General features: G+C 37.4%; 1 protein-coding gene and 1 non-coding gene across 5 annotated transcripts in view; one reads left to right on the top strand and one right to left on the bottom strand.

Annotated features, from left to right (window-relative positions):
* The window catches only part of Tlk2 (tousled like kinase 2), a 115880-nt gene that overhangs the window by 14034 nt on the left and 78072 nt on the right, over positions 1-23774 (top strand). The gene's annotated exons all lie outside the window — the stretch shown is intronic.
* Positions 10523-10595, bottom strand: Trnal-cag (transfer RNA leucine (anticodon CAG)). The gene has a single exon. It is a non-coding gene; the product is annotated as a tRNA-Leu (tRNA).

Genomic DNA, 23774 nt, shown 5'->3' on the forward strand with positions numbered 1-23774 from the left:
CCTTATTTGATCAGGGTTCATCCATGTTGAAGTTTATGTCAGAATTTCCTTTTCTTTTCTTATTGGTGGTGCTGGGGATTGTACCCAGGGCCTTGTGCATTCAAGACAAGCATTCTACCAACTGAGCTATATCCCCAGCCCAGAATTTCCTTTTTTATTTTTATTAAGTCTAGGATTCTGTTGTAAGTAAATACCACATCTTATTTATCCATCTGTTGATGGACACTTGGATTGCTTTCACCTTTTTTTTTGTTACCAGGGATTGAACCCAGAGGTGCTTAACCACTGAGCCACCCTATATTATATTTTCTTTAGAGACAAGGTCTCTCTGAGTTACTTAGGAACTTGCTAAATTGCTGAGACTGGCTTTGAACTCACGATCCTCTTTCTCAGCCCAAGCCACTGGGATTACAGGTGTGTGCCACCATGCCTGGCTTACCTTTTGATTATCGTGAATAATGCTGCTGTAAACATAAATGTTTAGAGTCCCTGCTTTAATTCTTTTTTTTTTTTTTAATATTTATTTTTTAGGTGCATTTGTTTTTATGTGGTGCTGAGGATCGAACCTGGGTCCCAGCCCTCTGCTTTAATTCTTTTGGCATGGTCTGGGCATGGTGACACATGCCTATAATCCCAGAGACTTGTTAGGCTCAGGCAGGAAGATCAAAAGTTCAAGGCCAGCCTCAGCAGTTTAGCAAGACACTGTCTCAAAGTAAAAGAAAAAAAAAAAAGAAGAAGAAAAAAAAAGTAAAAGAACCACCATTTTCTGGCTGGGCGTGGTGGCACACACCTATAATCCTAGCAACTCTAGAGGCTGAGGCAGAAGGATCCCAAGTTCAAGGCCAACCTCAGCAATTTACCAAGGCCCTAAGCAATTTAAGGAGACCCTATCTCAAAATAAAAAATAAAAAGGGCTGGGAGTGTGGCTCAGGGGTTAAGCACCCTTTGGTTAAATCCCTGGTACCAAAAAAAAAAAAGTATTGGGAATGTGGCATAGTAGTTAAAAAACCCTTGGGTTCAATCCCTAATACTAAAAAGTAAAAGCACAAAAGGGATAGGGATGTATCTCAGAGGTAGAATGCTCCTTGATTCAGTTTCCAGTATATGTCAAAACACACACACACACACACACACACACACACACAGATGTAGACTTGCTAGATTATCTTAAACTATGTTCTTGTTTTGTTTTGTACCAGGGATTGAACCCAGGAATGGTTACCCGCTGAGCCACATCCCCAGCCTTTTTTAAAAATTTTGGATTTTGAGACATGTCCTTCTAAGTTGCTTAGGGCCTTGCTAATTGTTGAAGCTGGCTTTGAACTGGGAATCCTCCTACCTCAGTCTCCCAAGCTGCTGGCAATATAAGTGTGCACCACCAAGCCGGCAACTGTGTTCTTTTGTTGTTGTATTGGTGGTACTGAGGATTAAGCCCAGGGGTGCTCTACCACTAAACTGTATCCTAGCCCTTTTTATTTTTTATTTTGAGACAAGGTCTTGTTAAATTGCTGAGGCTCTTCTCAAATTTGTGGTCCTCCTCCTTTACCCTCCTGGGTTGCTAGGATTACAGTCAGCACCACCACACCTTGTTTAAGCTATTTTCTTTTATTGAAGCTTGACCTCCCCTCAGGGTTTACTGTCTTGGGAAAGCCTGAAAATCAGCCTGGGGCAGTGCTGTATGCCTATAATCCCCCTGTAATCCCAGCAATTCAGGCTGGAGGATCACAACTCTGAGACCAGCCTCAGCAATTTAGCAAGACCCTTGGCAATTAAAATGAAACCCTGTCTCAAAATAAAAGTAAAAGGACAGAGCTTGTGTGGTGGTACACATTTGGGAGGCTGAGGCAGAAGGATGGAGAATTCAGAGCCAGCCTTAGCAACAGTGAGGCGCTAAGCAGCACAATGCGACCCTGTCTCTATTTAAATAAAGAAATGGTTCAGTGGGTGAGAACCCCTGAGTTCAACCCCCCCCCCCCCCCCACACACACAAAAAGTAAAAGGACAGGATGTAGCTCAATGGTAAGTAAAGTAGCCCTGGGTCCAGTCCCCAGGGGAAAAAAAAATAGATCAAGAAAAAGGGTTTAGACATCTTAAGATATTTAGTTAGCATTTACAGATGAACTAGTAATAATACTCAAATTGCAACTAGTTTTGCAAATAGTTATATTGGCCTAGTAAGTTGAAGAACTAAGATGTAATTTGGTAAATTACATAGGATAGTTATTTATTTTGACCAAAGAATACATTTGTTGGGTTTTTTTTTTTTTTTTTTTTTTTTTTTTGGTATTGAGGATTGAACTCAGAGGTACTTTATCACTGAGCTACATTCCCAGCCCTTTTGTTTGTTTGTTTTGAGAAAGGTTTCACTAAGTTGCTTAAGGCCTTGCTAAATTGCTGGTCTGGAATTTGGAATTTTCCTGCCTCAGCCTCCTGAGTTGCTGGGATTACAGGCATGTGCCACTGGGCCTGGCTAAGAATACATTTACTTTAAAGTGATAATAGAAAATGAATATCCATATTTGGTGTACAACAATTCTGTCTTACTTTATTTTTTGAGCTTGCTGGGGACCTATCCCAGGGCCTTGCTCATGCTAGGCAAATGCTTTACCACTGACCTACATCCCCAGCCCTAGAATTCTGTTTTATTTTATCTATTTATTTTGCGGTTCTGGGGTTTGAACTCAGGGTCTTGAGCATGATAGGCAAGTGCTTTACCACTGAGCCATATCTGTAGCCCTAGAATTCTATTTTGAAATCAGGTGTTGTCTCAAATATTCAGTCCTCTGAAGAGTGGTAATGCTATATACATAAAGACAACAAAGTGCTGGCATCTGTTGTAATGCATGTGATCTGTATAAATGATAACTTTGCTTGTAAAAAAAAGGTAAATTGGGATGGGGTTGTGGCTCAGTGGTAGAGCGCTTGCCTAGCATGCGTGAGGGACTGGGTTTGATCCCCTTCACCACATAAATAATAAACAAATAAAGTTATTGTGTCCATCTACAAAAAATATATATATATATATTTTAAAAGGGTAAATTATGTGACTTTTATCACATAAATTGCTGCCATAGTTGGTGTTCATTTCTGTTTTGTCTGGGTCTGGAGGACTAATAGGGATTAATTGTAAAATTAAAATGTAATGTGAAGGGTCAACTGATTTCAGGAGGTGGTGCCTCCAGTTCAGGATATTTTCTGTTATACTAATTAACTTTAGCAGTCACATTTAACCTTCAAATTAGGACAATTTACCATCATCAAACTAACTTATCCAGATTTCTATTAGAGTAAGGATACACCAGCTAGGATAAGACACAAAATATTCTATTAAATTCTTTGAAAAGCTATTTGATCTACTTGTATCTGTATAGATGAAGGAAAAGAGACAAAATAGTTATATTGAAATAGTAGTATTTACATTTTTCAGCAGTTGAATTCAAACAACTTTTATTGAGTCTGTACTGTTATAGGGGATTTAAAGAAATCAGGCAGGCCAGGTGTGGTGTAATCCCAGCTACTCTGTAGGCTAAAGCCAGGAGGATTGCAAATTTGAAGTGAAACTGTCTCAAAATAAAAAATAGAAAGTGCTGGAGATGTAGCTCAGTAGTAGAATTCCCCTGGATTTAATTCTCAGTACTGAAAAAAAGAAAAAAGAGAGAGAGCAAGCACAAGAGTCAAAGAAACTCACTGTATTTTATTCACGTTTATAAATATATATAAAATTAATATAAATTTTAAGTAATGGATAAATCCACATCAATACTAATTTTATATTTAAAACTTGAAACGACTATAGATAAAGAACACTGCAGAATAAGGAAAATATTACTAGGGGCAACAAAGACCTTTCATCATGAAAGAAGAAGGATGAATCCATCAGGAAGACACAACAGTCCTAAATATGTATGCATCCAATAATAGAGCAAAGCAAAAACTGACAATTGAAAAGAGAAATAGGAAAATCCACAGTTAGCAATTGGAATGTTTTCTCTCAGTGATTAATAGAATAAGCAGACAAAAAAATCAGAATATAGAAGATTTGGACTATCCTCTCAATGGACTGTACATAATTGACATTTTTAGAACACTCTGCCCACATACTTTTCAAGTGCACATGGAACACTTAACCAAAATAGACCATATGCTGAGCTATGAAACACGTTTCAATAAATTTGAAAGGATTGAAATAATGTAGAGACTACTCTTGACTACGTGGAATTAAATTAGAAATCAAAAAGAAAAAAGATACCTGGAAAATCTCCCAATATTTGGAAGTAAAATAATATATTTCCAAATAATCTCTGGGTCCATGAAGTTTGTTTATTTTTTGCCAGGGCTGAAGATGGAACCCAGGGCCTTACACCCTGCAGGCAAGCACCTTACCACTGAGCCACGTTCCTAGCCTTCAAAGAAAAATTCATAAGGGAAATTAGAAAATATTTAGAATCGAATGAAAATCAAAACACAGTATAACAAAATTTGTGGGATACAGCTGCCAGTGCTTTACAGTTTTTTTGTTTTTTTGGGGGTAGTTATAGATGAGCACAATACCTTTATTTAATTTATTTATATGCTGAGAGTTGAACCCAGCGCCTCACATGTGAGAGACAAGTGCTCTACTGTAAAGTAATAATAACAATGAGACCGAGAGACTATGTGCAGAAGCAGGGGTCTTGTCATCCTGGGTCTGGTGGAAACCTACATTTCACATAAATTTTTCGTAAAGGCTGTTTGTGAGAAAAATGTCTGTCTAAAGCAGATGACCAATTGTGAGTATTACCACTGAGCTATAACCCCAGACCTAGAGGGGATCTTATAGCTTAAAAAATAAAGGTCTAAAATCAGTGATCCAAGATTCTGCCTTAAGAAGCTAAAAAAAAGAGCAATTTTCAATACAGAAGAGAAATAGTAATGAATTGAAGTAAAGTAGAAAAATAAATCTGAATAACTGATTATTATAATAAAGTCATCCCAGAAAGGAAAGTCCAGATGTACCTGGCTTTACTGTAGGGTTCTAGCAAACATTAAGGAAGAAATAATAACAATTTTTCATTAAAAAAAAATTTATGAGGACAGTACTGCCTTGTTGCTAAACTGGACAAAACCATTAGGATAAAAGAAATTTCCCAGGCTTGGTAGCACACACCTATAATTCCACCAACTTAGTGAGGCTGAGGTAGGATGATTAAATTCAAGGCCAGCTTGGGCTCCTTAGTGAGGCTCTGAGCAATTTATTGAGACCCTGTCACAAACTGAAAAAATTAAAGTACTGAGATGTAGCTCATTGGTAATGCACCCTTTGGTTCAGTTTCCAAACAAACAAAAACAAAGCAAAAAATAACAAAACAAAAGAAACAAAAATACCTGCCCCTCACAAAAATCATTAACAAATATTAGCAAATTGAGTTAAGAATATGTAAAAAGGATAAAGGTTAATACATTATGACAAATTGGGTTTTATCCTATTTTCAGGGTTGATTTAACATTAGAAGTCAATGGTAATTCACCATATTAATGGGATAAAAGAGGAAAGCTAAGTGACCTTGTAATAGATAACGTAAAAAAAAATTGACAAACTTCAAAATGATTGAATTTTTAATAAAAGCTGTCAGCTAACTAGGGATAAAGGGAACTTCATAATCTGATAAAAGGCATATATGGAAAACCTGTGATTAACATCATATTTAACAGTGAAAAATGGAATGCTTTCTGCCAAATGTCCAGAGCAGTCAAGGATATTTGTTCTCGAAACTTTTGTTCAACATGTTCTGAAGGTTCTAACCAGTGGGCAAGTAAAAGGAAGTAGAGATTAGAAAGGAAAAGTAAAACTGTTTATTATTTAGATGTCTTATAGATGACATGATTGTAGACATACAAAGTTTTAAGCTGTACAGATAAATTTAGCTAGGATACAAGATCAGTTTATAAACGTAAGTTAGTTTGTTTGATATTTTTGACACCAGGGAATGAAATCAGGAGTCTTTAACCACTGAGCCACATCTCCAGCCCATTTTATTTTCTATTTTGAGACAGGATCTTGCCTAGTTGCTCAGGGCCTTACTAAGTTGCTGAGACTGGCTTTGAACTTGCAGTCCTCCTGCCTTAGCTTTCTGAGTCACTGGGCCTTGAACCTGAAACTTAGAAAGCACTATTTTTAAAATAGCATGAAATGGTATACAATAAAAAATATTCCCCAAGTACAAAAGAATGAGGAAAATTCTTGGGGTTCCCTCAAGAAGTTAGCTTGTATTCCCAATTTATGGATGGAGGACGTTAGGGTACAGAGGATTGAAGAACATTCATTTGTTCATGAGCACACCTTTATAAACATTCATTATGTCTGTGGTAAAAATATACTAGTGAGTAAAATTACTGTTCCCTGCCCTTATGAAATTGATAATCTTCTAGAGATTGAAAGAAATGCATTTAGAGCACTGAATTTTCATCTTTGCTTAGCATTTATTTGTTTTGCAGTGCTGGGAATTGAACCCAGGGTCATGGATATGCTAGGCAGGTGTTCTACCACTGAACTACATCCCTAGCTCCTGTCTTAGACCTTTAGATTTATTTATTTATTTATTTACTTGCTTGCTTGCCCTGGGGAGGGGGGGTTACCAGGGATTGAATTCAAGGGTTCTCGACCACTGAGCCACACCACCCCCCAACCCTATTTTGTATTTTATTTAGAGACAGGGTCTTACTGAGTTTCTTTAGTGCCTCACTGTTGCTGAGGCTACCTTTGAACTCAGGATCCTCCTGCCTCAGCGCCCTTCAACCCCCAGCTGCTAGGATTACAGGCATGTGCCACCATGCCCAGCTAGCACTTATGATTTAGATGAATGGTTCAAAGTCTTTATTTTTTAATTAGACTTTTTTCTTCTTTCTTTTTTTTTTTTTTTGCTACTGGGGATTGAATCCAGGGACACTTTACTGAGCTACATCCTCAGCCCTTTTTATTTTTAGTTATTATTTAGGTACCTGGGATCAAACCCAGGGGTGCTTAACCACTGAGCCACATCTTCAGCCCTTTTTTTATTTTGAAACAGGGTCTTGGTAAGTTGCTTAGAACCTCACTAATTTGCTGAGGCTGGCCTCAAACTTGTGATCCTTATGCTGGGAATGCAGGCATGTGTCTGGCCTAGTTAAATATTAAATATTGTAATTTGTTAAATAATTTGGCCTGTATATGTGGCATCTTGTTTTATTTTATATATGCTTGGCAGTTTATAGAGTGGTTGATACTAGCTTGGTTAGTTAAAGTTTCGTATTAAGGACTGTCCATGAGAGACCTCCCATAGTGGCAAAAAGGTAGTTAGCTACTCTTCATTAAGTACTATGTTTCTAGCACTGTTTTATTCCCTACAACATGATAGTGTATTAATTTATATAATCCCTGCAGTATCCCTAAGATAGGTGGGTCTTTTCTCTTTTATCACAGATGAGAAGACCAGAGCTCATACAATTTTATTTGCCCAGTTTCAATCCCACACCTGTCTGACTCTCCCACACCTATCTGACTGTCCCACACTTGTCTGACTCTCCCACACCTGTCTGGTTCCAGCTGTTCTAAATCAGTTTTTTCCATTGGTCACACTCATGGACTGTCTCATTCTTTCACACTTGGGAAATGCAAGTGAGACTAATTTTTATAGTATATAAAAATTAACTATAAATTTGTTATTTTATTTTAAAAGTATATAATTCACAAGAAGAACAAATTCAGTGATTTCTTGTGATACTCCTCACAGTTGATATCTCAAGACACCAGTTTTTCTTTTTTGGGGCGGGGGCTTACCACGGATTGAACTCAGGGGCAATTGACTGCTGAGCCACATCCTTATCCCTATTTTGTATTTTATTCGAGACAGGGTGTCTCTCTCTCTCTCTCTCTCTCTCTTTATATATGTGTGTGTGTACATAATTTTTAATTGTAGATGGACACAATGACTTTTATTTATGTATGTATGTATGTATGTATGTATGTTTGTTTGTTTGTTTATGTGGTGCTGAGGACTGAACCCAGTGCCTCACATGCGCCAGGCAAGCGCTCTGCCACTAAGCCACAACCCCAGCCCAGGATTTGTAGATTTTTGATCTAAAGGAGATGCGCAAGTCAGTTTTCTGTTGCTATGACCAAACCTAAGATAATCAACTTAAAAGGAGGAAAGATTTATTTTGGCTCATGGTTTCAGAGGTTTCAGTCCATGGTTGACTGGCTCCATTGCTTTTGGGACTGTGGCAAGGCAGAACATCATGGTGGGAACCTTGTGGCAGAGGAAAACTGCTCATGTCATGGTGGCTAGAAAGCAGAAAGAGGGCTGGGCACGGTGGCGCACACCTGTAATCCCAGTGCTTAGGAGGCTGAAGCAGAAGGATCATGGGTTCAAAGCCAGCCTCAGCAAAAGCGAGGTACTAAGCAACTTAGTAAGATGAGACCTTGTCTCTAAATAAAATACAAAATAGGTTGGGGAAGTGGCTCAGTGGTCTAGTGCCCCTGAGTTCAATCCCCAACATCAAAACAAACAAACAAAAAGCAGAAAGAGAAAGGGCTGGGTGCCCAATAAATCCTCCAGGGGCATGCTCCTAACTTTTTCAACTAAGGCCCTACCTCCTCCCGGTAGTACCGTCTGCTAGGGACCAAGTTTTCAACACATAAGATTTAGGGGACATTAAGGTCCAAATCATAACAAAAGAGTTTTTTTTTTTTAGCATAACAAGAAAGCTAAAAACATAAATTATAGTCCTTGAAATATGTTGTGGTTTATATGGCTAGTATTTCTACTCTTTTCTCTTAGGATTAGTTGCTGAGCTATTGAGCTACATTCCCAACCCTTTTTATTATTTACTTTTCTAAGTTGCCCAGGCTGTTCTCAAGCTTACGATCCTCCTGCCTCAGCCTCCCAAGTAGCTAGGATTGTAGGTGTGTGCTCCTGTTCCTAGCTTATTGTTTCTTTCATTCTTGCATGCATTCATTTATATGTTGGTGCTGGGATAAGGTTTTGTGTATGGTAAGCATACATTCTAGGGCTGAGCTACATCCCCAGCTCCAGGGTCATTTTTCTTTAATAATCATTATGTAAACACATGTGTAAAATAGTGTTTTGTCACTTATTTAAAGAAATCTTAAGTGGGATAAAGGATTTGAAAGTTAGAAGGAGATAATGATAACTTAATTTCTTCCATAGATATTTAGGAAACTGTGGAGGGCAAGAATTGTATTTGATGCCTCCCTGTGTCCAGCACGATAGCAACATGGTTTCATGATTGTAATTGCTTCCATCCAGCAAGATCTGTTTGTTTGTATTGGATCTTTCTTCTGTTCACTCAAAATGATATACAGGGTTGTGTAACTATTGCACAATTTTAGAACATTTGTATCACCTCCAAAAGAAACTCTTATGTAGCTACTACTTCTCAAAAACCCCAATCCCTCTTAGCTCTAGGCAACCATGGATATGCTTTCTGTCTCTACATACTTGCCTGTTTTGGAGATTTTAAGTACATGGAATCATACAATATGTGATATTTTGGGATTGGCATCTTTTCTTTAGCATCATGTTTTTAAGGTTCATTTGTGTTATAGCATAGATCACTACTTCATTTCTTCTTATTTCCAAATAATATTGTATACCAAACCACATTTTATTGCCATGTCGTATTCCAATTGTATACAAACCAAATTTGTAAATGAAACCTTTTCTTTCTAATGGGGTCTCCCCATATTTTTCAAGTTGGTCTGGAACTCTTGGGCTCAAGTGATGCTCCCACCTCACCCTCCTAAGTAACTGGAACTATAGGCATGTGCTATCATGCCCTGCTGCAGAACCACATTTTGTATATATGTTTATCAGTTGATGGGTATTTGGATTGTTATCATTTTGTTGGGTATTATGAATGATGCTTCTGTGAGAATTAATATACAAGTTTTTCTGGATACATATGTTTTCTTTAGAGCATGTTATACCTTTGAGTGAAATTGTTGGAGCCTAGGGAAAGTTTTTATTGAACCTTTTAAGGAATTTCCAGAGTTTTCCAAAGCATCTGCACTGTTTTGTAGCCCAATCAGTAATGTATTAGAGTTAAAAATTTCCTCACATTCTTGCCAATACTTGTTCTTTTTTAAAAAAATTTATTTATTCTAATTTTTTATACATGACAGCAGAATGCATTTCAATTCATAGTACACATATGGAGCACGATTTTCATGTCTCTGGTTGTACACAAAGTAGAGTCACACCATTTGTGACTTCATACATGTACTTAGGGTAATCATTCCACCATCTTTCCTACCCCTATACCCCCTCCCTTCCCTTCTCTCCCTTTTGCCCTGTCTAAAGTTCCTCCATTCCTCCCATGCTCCACTTGTCCCCATTATGGATCACATCCACATATCAGAGAAAACATTTGCCTTTTTTTGGGGGGGATTGGCTTACTTCACTTAGCATGATGTTTTCCAACTCCATCCATTTACTTGAAAATCCCATAGTTTTATTCTATATTTTTAATATATCTTTATTTGTTTATGTGGTGCTGAGGATCGAACTCAGGGCCTCAAGCATCTGAGGCAAGTGCTCTACCACTGAGCTACAACCCCAGCCCTGGTTTTTTATTCTCTTTTAATGCTGAGTAATATTTCATTGTCTATATATACTACAGTTTCTTTATCCAGCCATCTATTGACCAATACTTGTTGTTGTGTCTTTTATTACACGCCCTGGATGAATTTATATATCTATTTATTTATTTATTTTCCCCTTTTTTGGTCCTAGGGATTGAACCCAGGGGTGCTTAACCACTGAGCCACATCCCCAGCCCTTTTTTCATATTTTATTTAGAGACAGGGTCTTGCTAAGTTACTTAGGGCCTCGAGTTGCTGAAGCTGGCTTTGAACTCATGATCCTCCTGCTTCAGCCTCCTGAGCTGCTGGGATTATGGGCCTATGCCACCATGCTCTAGCTCATGCCCTGGATATTGAGTGAATTATGTAGCCTTCCTTCCATAGGCAGGTTTCTAGGACAATAGACAGCTAAAGTATGTTTTGTATTGAGCTTGTTTGTTTTCTGAAAATGGATGTTATTAAATTACATGGTTAAGATTTGTTATGACTGAAATATTTCTAAAAATCAGTAATATTAATGAAGGATTTTCTTAACCAGTATAATGTGATACCTTAGTTCATTTAGTACTGCACAGTTACTCTGTGTACATGTGTGTTCTCACTTGAAATTAGACCTAAGCCATTGAGTTTCATCTTTAGCTCTTTTTAAACTTTTTTTTTTCTTTTTTGGACCGGGGATTAGACCCAGTGGCACTTAACAACTGAATCACATCCCCAGTCCTTTTTATATTTTGTTTTGACACAGGGTCTTGCTGGGTTGCTTAGGTCCTCACTAAGTTGCTGAGGCTGGCTTTGACCTTGCAACCCTCCTGCTTTAGCCTCCTGAGCTGCTGTGATTACAGGCATGTGCTACATTGCCTGGCTAAACATTTTTATTTTGAGGCAGGGTTAAGTTGAGGAGCCTGACCTCCAATTTGGGATCCTCCTTCCTCAGCCTCTTGAGTAACTGAGATTGCAGGTGGATGCCTTGCCTGGCTACAAAGTTACTTAATTAAAATTATCTCACTTTTGGTCAAAATTAAGTGGAACTATAGAATGGGCTTCATCATTATCTATACCACCAAAGCTTGTTTTCCTGAATTATTACTAGAGTTAAGCCAGTTGATTTAATTGGACATTTCTTCTGGCTTTCTAGATTAGTTTTGCGTATTATCAAGGTGTCAAAGTCAATACCATAGTGAAAGAACGTCCCAGTTATCTTGGTTTAAAGTTATAAAACTTGTATCGAAGCTAGGTGTGATGACTTGGGAGGCTGAGGCAGAAGGATCACAGGGTCACACTTGACAACTTAGTAAGATCTTATCTCAAAATAAAAATTAAAAAGGGCTCTGGCAGGGGGTATAGCTCAATTGGTAGAGTGCTTGCCTTGCATGTACAAGGTCCTGGGTTCAATCCCCAGCACCACACAAATAAATAAATAAATAGGGTTAGGGATTTGACTTTGTGGTAGAGCAACCCTGGATGCAGTCCCTAGTACACACAGTATCTCCCCACTCCCCAGCAAAAGAAAAAAAAAAAAATGTATTGGGGCTGGGCAAGGTGGTAAATGCCTGTAATTCCAGTGATTTGGGAGGCTGAGGTAGGAGGATCACAAGTTCAGGCCAGTCTGGGCAAATTAGCCAGACCTTGTCTCAGAGTAAAAATAAAAAAGAGCTTGGGATATAGCTCCTGGTAAGTGCTCCTGGGTTCAGTCTTCAGTACAAGGGGGAAAAATCATTGAAATAGATTGCAATAGTGCTACCAATTTTTAAATAAGTCAAATTTATTTTATTCTTTGATTTTTTCTTTTTTCCTTATGGGGGTTGTTGCTGAGGATGATTGTATAAATTAAAGAGGTAGAATGATCCTGGCCTAATTAGGAGTATTCTAGAAGTAATGTGAGTATTCTGCCAGTTGTTGAGTATGTCTACTCCAATCATGCATTCTGAAACTGGGGAAATCACAGGATGTGTTTAGGAACCCACCTGACCCACTGTGAGATGATCCTGAGTTGAAGCTCCATTGATTATGTGACCTCTATTACCTCTTATTCTTTTTCTTGTTTCTTTTTCATAAATTTTTTTTTTCTTCTTTCTGGTGCTGGGCCTCTAACCTAGGACCTCATGAACACTAAGTATGCACTCTACCACTAAACTACACTCCCAACCCCATAAGCTTCTGACTAGTGGCCATAGTAATGTTTTGGATCTTCTGTAATTAGTGCCAGTTCACAATCAGTATCTAATAATCTTTTCCCCCTAAACAGCCACCTATGATAAAAGACCATAGGTGCTTTGGGGGAATGCTGAGAGAAAGATCAGAAGACTACATTTTGTCATGAGGTTCTTCCTTTAAAGGATCTGACTTCCACATCATTCAGTGTGTTTTGAATCTGAAAATGAACTCAAAATTAGGAATTGATTAAGAGGCTAGATTTTTGTTCATTTGATCTAGACCTCTTGTGGTTGTACTTAGTAAGATTTAGTAGACTTCCTGTGTATTTAACTTCTAAGAACACTGGTCAACCAGCCCACACAATAAGTCTCTAAGAGTCAAGACTACACTGATTACTGCTTTGGCTCTACTATGGTATGAAAAGAGGTAGAGCTACTAATGACTAAGAAAAAAAATTATAGAGACCCTTGGCATATTTTTTAACCTGTTTTTAATAGAGCATTAGGTAGTTTGACTCTGTTGTCAGCTGTACTGCTTTACACCTCATCAAACCTAATTTTTGTCCTCTGTTCCCAGTCCCTTGAAGCTACCAGTTTAATCAAGGAGGAAATGGAGACTTTAGAAACTCAGCAAATATTGACATTTAAACTTATATAGGAGTGAAAAATTCACCTTTGGTTCCTTCTTCTACAAGTTTTTCTTAGTTTATATGGACTTGCTTCATGTGCTGAAGGGCTGGTATCAATGTTTGCATCTTTGTTTTTTTATTCTTTTTAAATTTTAATTTTAATTTTTAGTTATATAGGTGGACACAATATCTTTATTTTATTTTTATGTGGTGCTAAGGATCGAACCCACATGGTAGGCAAGTGCTCTACCTCTGAGCCACAACTCCAGCCCCTGTTTGCATCTTAATCTCATTTGTTGTGGGTTTATAGTTTATCCATAAAGTTCTCTATTTTGTTCTCAAAAACACATTTTAAGCATGTTAGAAATATGTTTCACTTGATTTTTGGAAACTACTTTTCAAGGAACTTAATATTTGTCCATTTTTTAGTCTGTCCGTTTGGTTTTTTACTTTTAAAAAAATCATTAGTAGTAAGAGGTTAAATTGTATAAATGAATCATAGAAAATGGGACTTTCATGGAGAAGTCTTAATTTATCATATTAAGTTAGAAATTTACTAGCATTGTTTTGTGCTGAGATTGCAGGTGACAGTTTCCCTTCCCAATGAGTCAGATCGTTTATCCAGCTATTCTATATCAAATGTAGCTGTTATATATAAAATGTTCTATATATCTAGTACATATATATGTGTGTGTGTGCGTGTGCGTGTGTGTATTTAGCTATTGCATATCAAATGTGGAGAATATTTTACTTAGCATATAAGATGAAGAGTTGTATAATTAAACTTACGTAATGTTAACAGAGAACATACAAGAATATGAATTTGCCATATAATTTAAGGTTTTAGATCAGGCGCAGTACTTCATGCTTATAACCCCTGCAGCTTGGGAGGCTGAGGCAGGAGGATCGCAGGTTCAAAGCCAGCTTTAGCAACTTAGAGAGGGCCTTAGCATGTTACTGACACCCTGTCTTAAAATAAAAAAAAAATAAAAAGAGCTGAGGGTGTGGTTCAGTTGTTAAGTACTCCTGGGTTCAATTCCTGATACACACCAAGAGAAAAAGTTTTTGGAAAAATAAAAAGAGGAAGTAAAAATAAAGATACAATAAGAAATAAATACATTGCAAAACAGAAGAATAGGAGATCAGTTCAGAGTTGGAAAATTAGAAAAATGAAAGGAAATTAGGAAAAATGAAGAAGAGTAAATGAGAACAAAAGGATGTGAGGATCAACAAAGAGAAAATATTAGAATTTGATGCTATTAGTTATATGTTCCATGAAAGTCTCAATGAGGTAAATAATTTGTTCAAAGATAATAGGAATAATAAGACATTAAAAATTAGGGCTGGGGTTGTGGCTCAGCGGTAGAGCGCTTGCCTAGATGTGTGAGGTCCTGGGTTCGATCCTCAGCACCACATAAAAATAAATAAACAAAATAAATGTATTGTGTACAACTAAAAAATAAACATTAAAAAAAATCAGAACAGGCTCCTATAGCCAAGGAAAAATTGAGGAAATTATAAACTATTATAAAAGTAAAAATAAATTATAAAACTGTTTCCACTATTCCCCCTAGTTACTGTTCGACCCTCCTAATCTTTTAAGAAATAAATAGTTCTCTCACCAAAGGATGACATTGAAGTAAACAACTCTGATTGCAAAATCTGATGAACACACACAGACAATACAACAGTCTCATTTATCAATGTATAGATGTTTAAATTAAAATAAAGATTTTAGTCATGTATAGTGACCCACAGCTGTCATTTTGAAAAGGCAAGAGGGTCACCAAGTTCAAGGCCAGCTTTAGCAACTAGTGAGACCCTCCATGATTTAGTGAGACTATCTTAAAAAAAAAAAAAAACAAAGACTGGGGATGTCACTCAGTTGTAAATCTAGCAAATGACCACAGGAAATGATTTCTTGACTATATTTCAAGTAGTTCATACTAGGAGTGCCAGACAAGTTTGGTGTTTAAGAATTCATTAGCAAATCTAGAGTTGGTGCTATGGTTTGAATGTGTCCCCTCCAAATTCAGGTGTTGCTAGTATGATAATATTGAGAGGTGAGGCCTTGAAGAGGTGATTGTATCAAGAGTACTCCTCCCCTTATAAATGGAATTAGGTGTCTTTGTAACAGGGCTTGATGGAGGGACTTTGACCTTGTTATGATATTTTGCTATTTATTAGTCCTTTTTTGCCCTCCACCCTCAATCATGTGAGGATAGAGTTCCTTCCCTCCAGAGAAAAGCAAGCAGTTCAAGACATCATCTTGCAATCAAAGCCTGAATGTCTATCACACCTCCAGCCCGCCACCACTCTCCAGCCAACCTTGCACTCTCCATTCTTAGGTATTCTATTGTAGCAGCCCATAGAGACTAAGTCAGTATAGCTGAATGGTTAGGAGTACATATTTTGAACCAGATCTCCCTGGTTCAGATCCTAGTTTTTTTGCTTTGTGAAGGCTGTGTGAGCTTGGGTGAATTAATTTCTTTTATAGTTCCCTCACTTGAGTAATAATAGCAGCTTCTTCATAAGATTGGGCACTAGTCTGCTAGGGCTGTGCTAACAGATACCACAGACTGGGTGACTTGAATAACAGAAATTTGTTTTTTCACAATTCTGGAGGCTACAAGTCCAAGATAAAGGTGCCAGCAGGTTTGGTTTCCTCTAAGGCCTCTTTCCCTGGTTTGTTGGTGGCTGTCTTCTTGTATCCTTATGTGATCTTTTCTTTTTTTAATTTGTGGTGCTGGGAATTGAATCCAGGGCTTTGTGCGTGTGAGACAATCACTCTACCAACTGAGCTATATCCCCAGCCCTCCTTATGTGATCTTTGCAAGCATTTGTGTGATATAACTTTGTTGTCTGTGTGTGTGTGTGTGTGTGTGTCTTTCTCTCTCCCTCCCTCCCTCCCCCTCCCCCCTCCCTCCCTCCCCCTCTCCCTCCCTCTATTGCTGCTGCGCCCCCGTCTTGATAATTCAGTTCTTATGAGGACACCAGTCCTGTTGGATTAGGGCCCAACCTAATGACCCATTTTACTGTAATTACCTCCCTCCCCACCCCACTACAAGGGATTAAACCCAGGGTCTTGTGCATGCTAGTTAAGCACTCTGCCCCTAAGTTACATCCCCAACCCTTTTTATTTTATTTTGACACAAGCTCTCACTTAGTTGCTCAGGTTGGCCTCTAACTTGCAATCCTCCTGCCTCAGCCTCCCAAATTGCTGGGATTATAGGTATTCGCCGTGCCCCCACCATACCTGGTGACTTTTATTTTCGATTTATATAATTACATAATTATTGCATTGCTTTTCTGACTTTGTCAGAAGTCAGTTGAACAAGCTGGGCATGGTTGCCCATGTCTATAATCCCAGCTACTTGGAGGGGCAGGCTGAGGCAGGAGGATCACAGTTTTGAGGCAAGCCTGGGCACCCTAGCAAGATCCTGTCTCAAAATAAGAAACAAAAGAGCCCCAAGTTGCCTTAGAACCTCACTCAGTTGTTGAGCCTGGCCTCAAATTTGCAGATCCTTTTGCCTCAGTCTTCAGAGTCACTGAGATTCCAGGCGTGTGCCACTGAAATTATTGCCAGATCCAATGTTATGTAACCTTTTCCTTATAAACAATAACTTCTAAAAATGTATTTGAATAAACTCAATACCCATCTCTACTTTCTAATCTTAAAAGCAACAATATGCCCATTTTATTTATTCATTCATCCATCAGTGCCTATTTGAGTTGCATTTACTTTTTTGGTTATTGTGAATACTGCTGCTGGGAGAATATTTCTTCAAGACCCTGCTTTTAGTTGTTTTAGGTTTGTACTTAGAAGTGGCATTGGGGTACCATATGGTAATTTTATTTTTGTGAAATTGCCATACTGTTTTCTATAGTGGCTGCACCATTTTCCATTTCCACTAAATTGCACCTGGGTTCCATCTTCAGTATTTGTTATTTTCTGCTTTGGGGGTCTTTTTTTTTTTGGTAGTAGCCCTCCAAATGGATGTAAGATAGTCTCATTGTAGCTTTGAGTTACATTTCCCTAGTAATTAGTTATGTTGGCCATCTTTTCATGTGCTTATTGGCTATTTGTGTATCTTCTTTGGAGAAAGCCTGTTCAGTTCCTTTGCCCATTTGCAATTGGGCATGATTAACTGGATAACATTTTATTATGCATTTGAAATATTAGCTTTTGACAAGATAAATGATTGGAAATATTTTCTCCCACTCTGTGGATTCCTTTTTTACTCTATTGTTTGTGTCCTTTGGACAAAAAACACCTCTATATTTTAGTTATCTATACTTTAGGTTTTCTATCCAAGAAATTATTGCCAGATCCAATGTTATATAACCTTTTCCTTATATTTTCTTCTAAGAACTTTTGTCGTTTTACCTCTTATATTCATGTCTTTTTTGATCTGTGTTGATTTTTACATATGATACAAGGTAAAGGTCTAACTTTTTAATTTTTTTTTAGTTGTAGATGGACAAGATACCTTTATTTTATTTATTTTTATGTGGTGCTGAGGATCGAACCTAGTGCCTCACACATGCTAGGGAAGCATTCTACCCCTGAGCTACAACCCCAGCCCCAAGGTCCAACTTCTTTTAATTGCGTATGGGTATCCAATTTCCCCAGCACCATTTGGGAAGAGACTCTTCTTCCCCATTGGCACCTTGTTGAAAAATCATTTGATCATTTATGTGAAGGTTTATTTCTGTGCTCTCTAGTCTTTTCCATTGGTTTGTGTGTCTATCTTTATGCCAGCATTACAATTTTGATAACTCCAACTATGTTGCCTAGGCTGGTTTTTCTTGAATTCCTCTTAAGGCTCAAATTATCTTCCTGACACAGCCTCCAGTAGCTGGGTCTATAGTTGTACGGCACCATGCCCATCTTTGTAATAAGAAGTATTATACCTTGAACTTAGGGGTTTTTTAAAAAGTGTTTTGTCTATTTAGCATCTTCATATAGTTGTCTTTTTTGGTTTTGTTTTTGACAGTGGGGACCAAATCCAGGGATGCTTTACCACTGAACTACATCCCCAAGCCTTTTAATTTTTTATTTTGACAGGGTCTCACTAAGTTGCTCAGGGATTTGCTAACTATCTGAATCTGGCCTTGAATTTATGATCCTCCTGACTCAGCCTTTCCATTTACTGGGATTATAGGCATGAGCTACCATGCCCGGTTTCATATAGTTTTTTTTTTATTTTTTTGTACCAGGGATTGAACTCAGGAGTACTTGACCACTGAGCCACATCCTCAGCTCTATTTGTATTTTATTTAAAGACAGGGTCTCAGAGTTGCTGAGGCTGGCTTTGAACTCGCTATTCTCCTGCCTCAGCCTTCCCAGCGGCTGGGATTATAGGCGTGCGCCACTGGCCCAGCCTCACAGTTTTTTTTTTCTCTCTATAAATATTTATTTTTTAGTTTTTGGACACAAGACTTTCATTATTTATTTATTTATTTTTTGGTGCTGAGGATTGAACCCACGGCTTCGCATGTGCTAGGCAAACGCTCTGCTGCTAAGCCAAAACCCCAGCCTGCCTCACATAGTTTTTAATGGGAAAACACTAGAGGAGTTACCATGGAAATGAATAATAGTATAACTAATTAGATCAGTTTTTAAAAATGAATAATAAAACATTGTTCTCGAAGACAATTACTATTGTATTTATTGTACAGTATGTACAGTAAAATGTGAAACAAGACAAATTGTGGAAAGGAAGGTAGAAACATTATAAACATTATTAACAAATTTTATATTTTAGATGTAGACAATAAATCTAAAGGAAGAAACAAATGATTAGAAAAAAGAACAATTAGTCAAACAATTGGCTAAATAATAAATCTAAAAATTATATAATTTCTACATACTAGCAGCACCATAAAAATAGAAAAAATTGAGTGCTAGTTATATTGTTTTTAATATCTGAAGATGTCACAATGATAAATGATAGTTAAACCTTGACAGCCTGCAGGCTTTTGTGCCTTGGGGTTTCATTCACACTTGGGAATGGTAATTAAGGCCATAGTTCTGAATTGGAACTGTAGAAGTGGGAAAAGACAAGCCTGCCTGGGACTTGGATTAGTCAACAGCTCATCATTCTAAGGGCTAGACAGAATTGAGCCATTTGTTTTGTATTGGGTCTATATAGCCATCTGCAAGAAATTGAACTAATCTTGGATGGAAAATCTAGGCAAAAAAAACAAACACTAATGTATAAATTTGTTTGGAAAATGCTGAATGTTATAGGGAACTGACATAGACCACCATGAAACTATCCCTTAAGGCCTATTCTTTAACTTCTGAAATGAGGAGGACTCTCCCAAAGCTGAATGTGAAAACTCACAAAGCACATTAATAAAGGAGATGTAGCAAAAGAAGAATTTACGATTCAAGACCTGATAATAGGCCAGTCTAAAAAAGAACTTGATTTATTTTCTTGCCTTTGGTACATTCTTAATATTGATGTAAATAATAATGTTTAACATATAGTCCATACTACTTTTTGCTATATTTGCTTTGCTCCCAGTAATTCTTTGTAATTATTGTTTGATTTTACTTGTTTTCCCCCTCAATGCTAAGGATCCAACCCAGGAACTCATTCATGCTAGGCAAACCCACTTCCACTGAGCTACATCCCCATACTCCTATTTTGTTTTGGTTTTAGACCAAATTAAGGTCCTTATATTGAATTTATTTATTTATTTATTTTTAAGAAAGAGAGAGGGAGGGAGAGAGAGAGAGAGAGAAGAGAGAGAGAATTTCAATATTTATTTTTCAGTTTTCAGCGGACACAACATCTTTGTTTGTATGTGGTGCTGAGGATCGAACCCGGGCCGCACGCATGCCAGGCGAGCGCGCTACCGCTTGAGCCACATCCCCAGCCCCCCTTATATTGAATTTAATGTGAATTCTTAGCTGCCTTTAATTTTAGTTCAATCTCCCTTTTAATGAGTGACAGTTTTGAAACTTTAGAACGGGAATATATCTTATTTGTTCTTGCTAATTAAATTTAATCTAATGATTAAATAATAATATAGGAATCTATCTCATAAGAAGATGGGAAAAGGAGGATTAAATAATTAGCTTTTTTCACTTTTGGGTAGACACGCATACCCAGTGATTCTACTCGTACCTCTTAACATTGCATTTCAAATACTACAGTGTGCACTGCTGTATACAGTTGTTTTTTTTTATTAGTAGTAATTGCTGTTAAAAAGTAGAATCTTCAGTCTTTTTATCTGTTTTCCTCACTCTGCCATTTCTTTTTGAAAATAAGGGATATTTGATTTTAAAGTGGATAGTTAAAATACAGTTTTATTATTGTCCAAGGGGGAAAATGCTTCACAAGGGCTATGTTAAAGATAATTAATGAACCAAGTGTTTAAAAAACTTGGACATAGAAATATTCAATTTAAATTACTGTAGAATTCTTATGTAAATAAAGCTTGATTTCTTCATTCAGTTGTATTATTGAGCGCTATAGGAATTTTAGGAATAAATCTTGTTGATTCTTGCCACTGGGAATGCATGGTATGATTTTACTTCTCCAGATTCACTTTATTATTTTTCTTTGCAGTTTCACAAGTATCTCACTGTGCAGTTCCCTGGTATAGTGTACTAATTATAGTTTAAAAATAGTGCTTTAAAGACACAGTGAAAGAAATACTTAATATACTCTAAGAGGAATGCAGTTATTTCTAGTCCTAAACCTAGTGACTTTATTTTTTTAACAGCTTTATTGAGATATAATTCAAATTACATACTACAATTCAACCTTTTAAAATATACAATTCAGTGGTTTTTAATATATTTACAGATAAGTACAACCATAAAACACAGTTTTATATCATATCATTTTCATCACCTTAAAAAGAAATTTCATAACTTTTAGTTATACTTCTATCTTCCTTCACTGTTGTGCTCAGCCCTAAGCAACCACTAATTTATTTTTTTGTGTGTCCTAGATTTCCCTATTCTGGATTTTATTAGGAATGAAGTCATGTGATATGTGGTTTATATTTGTTGTTGTTGCCTTTTACTTTACATTGTTCTTTGAATCAGAAAAGCTTTAATTTTAAAAGATCCAACTTGCCTCAGCAATGGCGAGGTAAATTAAAAATAGGCCTGGGGATGTGGCTCAGTGGTCGAGTGCCCCTGAGTTCAATCCGCCTCCCCACTCCACTCCACAAAATAAGATCTAGTTTCCTGGGAGCCGCCGTTATGCATGCCTACAATCCCAGCAATGAAAGGCTGAGTCAGGAGAATCTCAAGTTCAATGCCAGTCTCAGCAATTTAGTGAGGTCCTAAGTAATTTAGTGAGACCCTGTCTCACAATAAAATAAAGGCTGGTGATGTGACTCAGTGGTAGGTAGGTAAATAGAAAGAAGATCCAATACTTTATTTATTTATTTTTTTTGCTTTAGCAAATATTTTCAAGGTTCCTCCATATGGTAGCATATATCACTACCGAATTTGTTTTTATGGTTGAATAATGCTACATATGTGACCATATGTATTCTGCCTATCTACTTTGTAGTTGACAGACATTGGGATTACTTCAACCTTGTAGCTTTTGTGAATAATTCTGCTGTATACATTTCTGTCCTCATTTTCTTTTCATGGTACTGGGGATTGAACTCAGGAATGTTTTACCATTGAACGACTACACCATCCTTTTTTAATTTTTTATTTTAAGATAGAGTTTTGCTGAATTGAGGCTGGCCTTAAACTTGGGATCGTCTTGCCTTAGCTTCCTTAGAAGCTGGGATTATAGGCATGTGCCACTATGCCTTGTGTTCACATTTTGGGGCGGGGGTGGTGGTGGTGGTGGTGGGTACTGGGGATTGAACTCAGGGACTCTTGACCACTGAGCAACACCCCCAGCCCTATTTTGTTTTTTATTTAGAGACAGTGTCTCACTGCGTTGCTTAGTGCCTCACTTCTGCTGAGGCTGGCTTTTTTTCTAAGATGTTGATGGAGCTTTATTTTTATTTTATTCATTTATATGTGGTGCTGAGAATTGAACCCAGTTCCTCACACTTGGCTAGGCAAGTGCTCTACCACTGAGCTCCCAGCCCCTGAGGCTGTCTTTGAACTCTCAATCCTCCTGCCTCAGCCTCCTGAGCCACAGGGATTACAGGTGTGTGCCACCGCACCTGGCCTGTGTCCACATTTTTGTGTGCATGTTTTCATTTCTCTGGAGCAATAATTAGGAATGAAATTCTGTATCTCTCTCTTACTGTTTGAGGAACTAACTGCCTGTTTTTGAAAGTAGCTGTACCATACCATTTTACATTCCCAGCAGCATTATATGAGGGTTCTAATTTTCCCATATTTTTAAAAATATTTTTTTAAGTTGTATATGGACACAATGCCTTTTATTTTATTTTTATGTGGTGCTAAGGATCGAACCCAGTGCCTTACACTGCACCACTGAGCTACAACTCCAGCCCCCTGATTTTTCCCATATTCTTTTTTTTTTTTTTTTTTAGTTGTAGATGGACATAATACGTTTATTTTGTTTATTTAATTTGTTTATGTGGTGCTGGGGATAGAACCCAGTACCTCACGCATGCCAGGCAAGTGCTCTACCACTGCCACAAGCCCAGCCCCGATTTTCCCCATATTCTTGCCAACATTTCTTGTCTTTTTGATTCTAGCCATTCTAGTGCAATTGAAATGGAAGGTCCTTGTTATTTTGCTGTACGTTTCCCTGATGGATGATGTTATTGAACATCTTTTCATGTGCTTATTGTCCATTTGTGTATTGTCTTTAGAAAAATATCTGTTCAGTTCAGGTTCTTTGTCCGTGTTTTCAGTTGAATTCTTTCTTTTTATTAATAAATTGTAAGACTTATTAAACTGCATAGAAGTTCCTTATCATGAAGGTTTGCAAATATTTTCTCCCGTTTTTTAGATTGTTTTTTCTTTTTATTGATAGTGTTTTTTGAAGCAAAAAAAGCTTTGTTTTCCAAAGATCCAATTTATTTATTTATTTTTGTTGTTGCCTTTTGTGTCATATCTAAGGATCTTTTGCCCAATCCAAATTCATAAAAATTTACTTTTATGTCTTTTTCTAAGAAGTTTATAATTCTAGCCCTTGCATTTTTGATCCTTTTTGAGTGTATATCTATGCCTATATGTATGGGGAAAGCAATCATTTTGCCCTTTGTGTGTGGGGGTGGGGGGGTGCGTGGGAATTGATTGAACCTAAGGGCATTTACCACTGAACTACATTCTTAGCCCTTTTTAATTATTTAGTTTAAGGCAGGGCCTTACTAAGTTGTGCAGGCTGGCCTCCAGGTTGTGATTCTCTTGCCTCGGACTTCCAGGCTGCTGGGATTACAGGAGTGCACCACTGTACCCAG

The sequence above is a fragment of the Marmota flaviventris genome, chromosome 17 (assembly GCF_047511675.1).
Source record: "Marmota flaviventris isolate mMarFla1 chromosome 17, mMarFla1.hap1, whole genome shotgun sequence".
Taxonomy (NCBI): domain Eukaryota; kingdom Metazoa; phylum Chordata; class Mammalia; order Rodentia; family Sciuridae; genus Marmota; species Marmota flaviventris.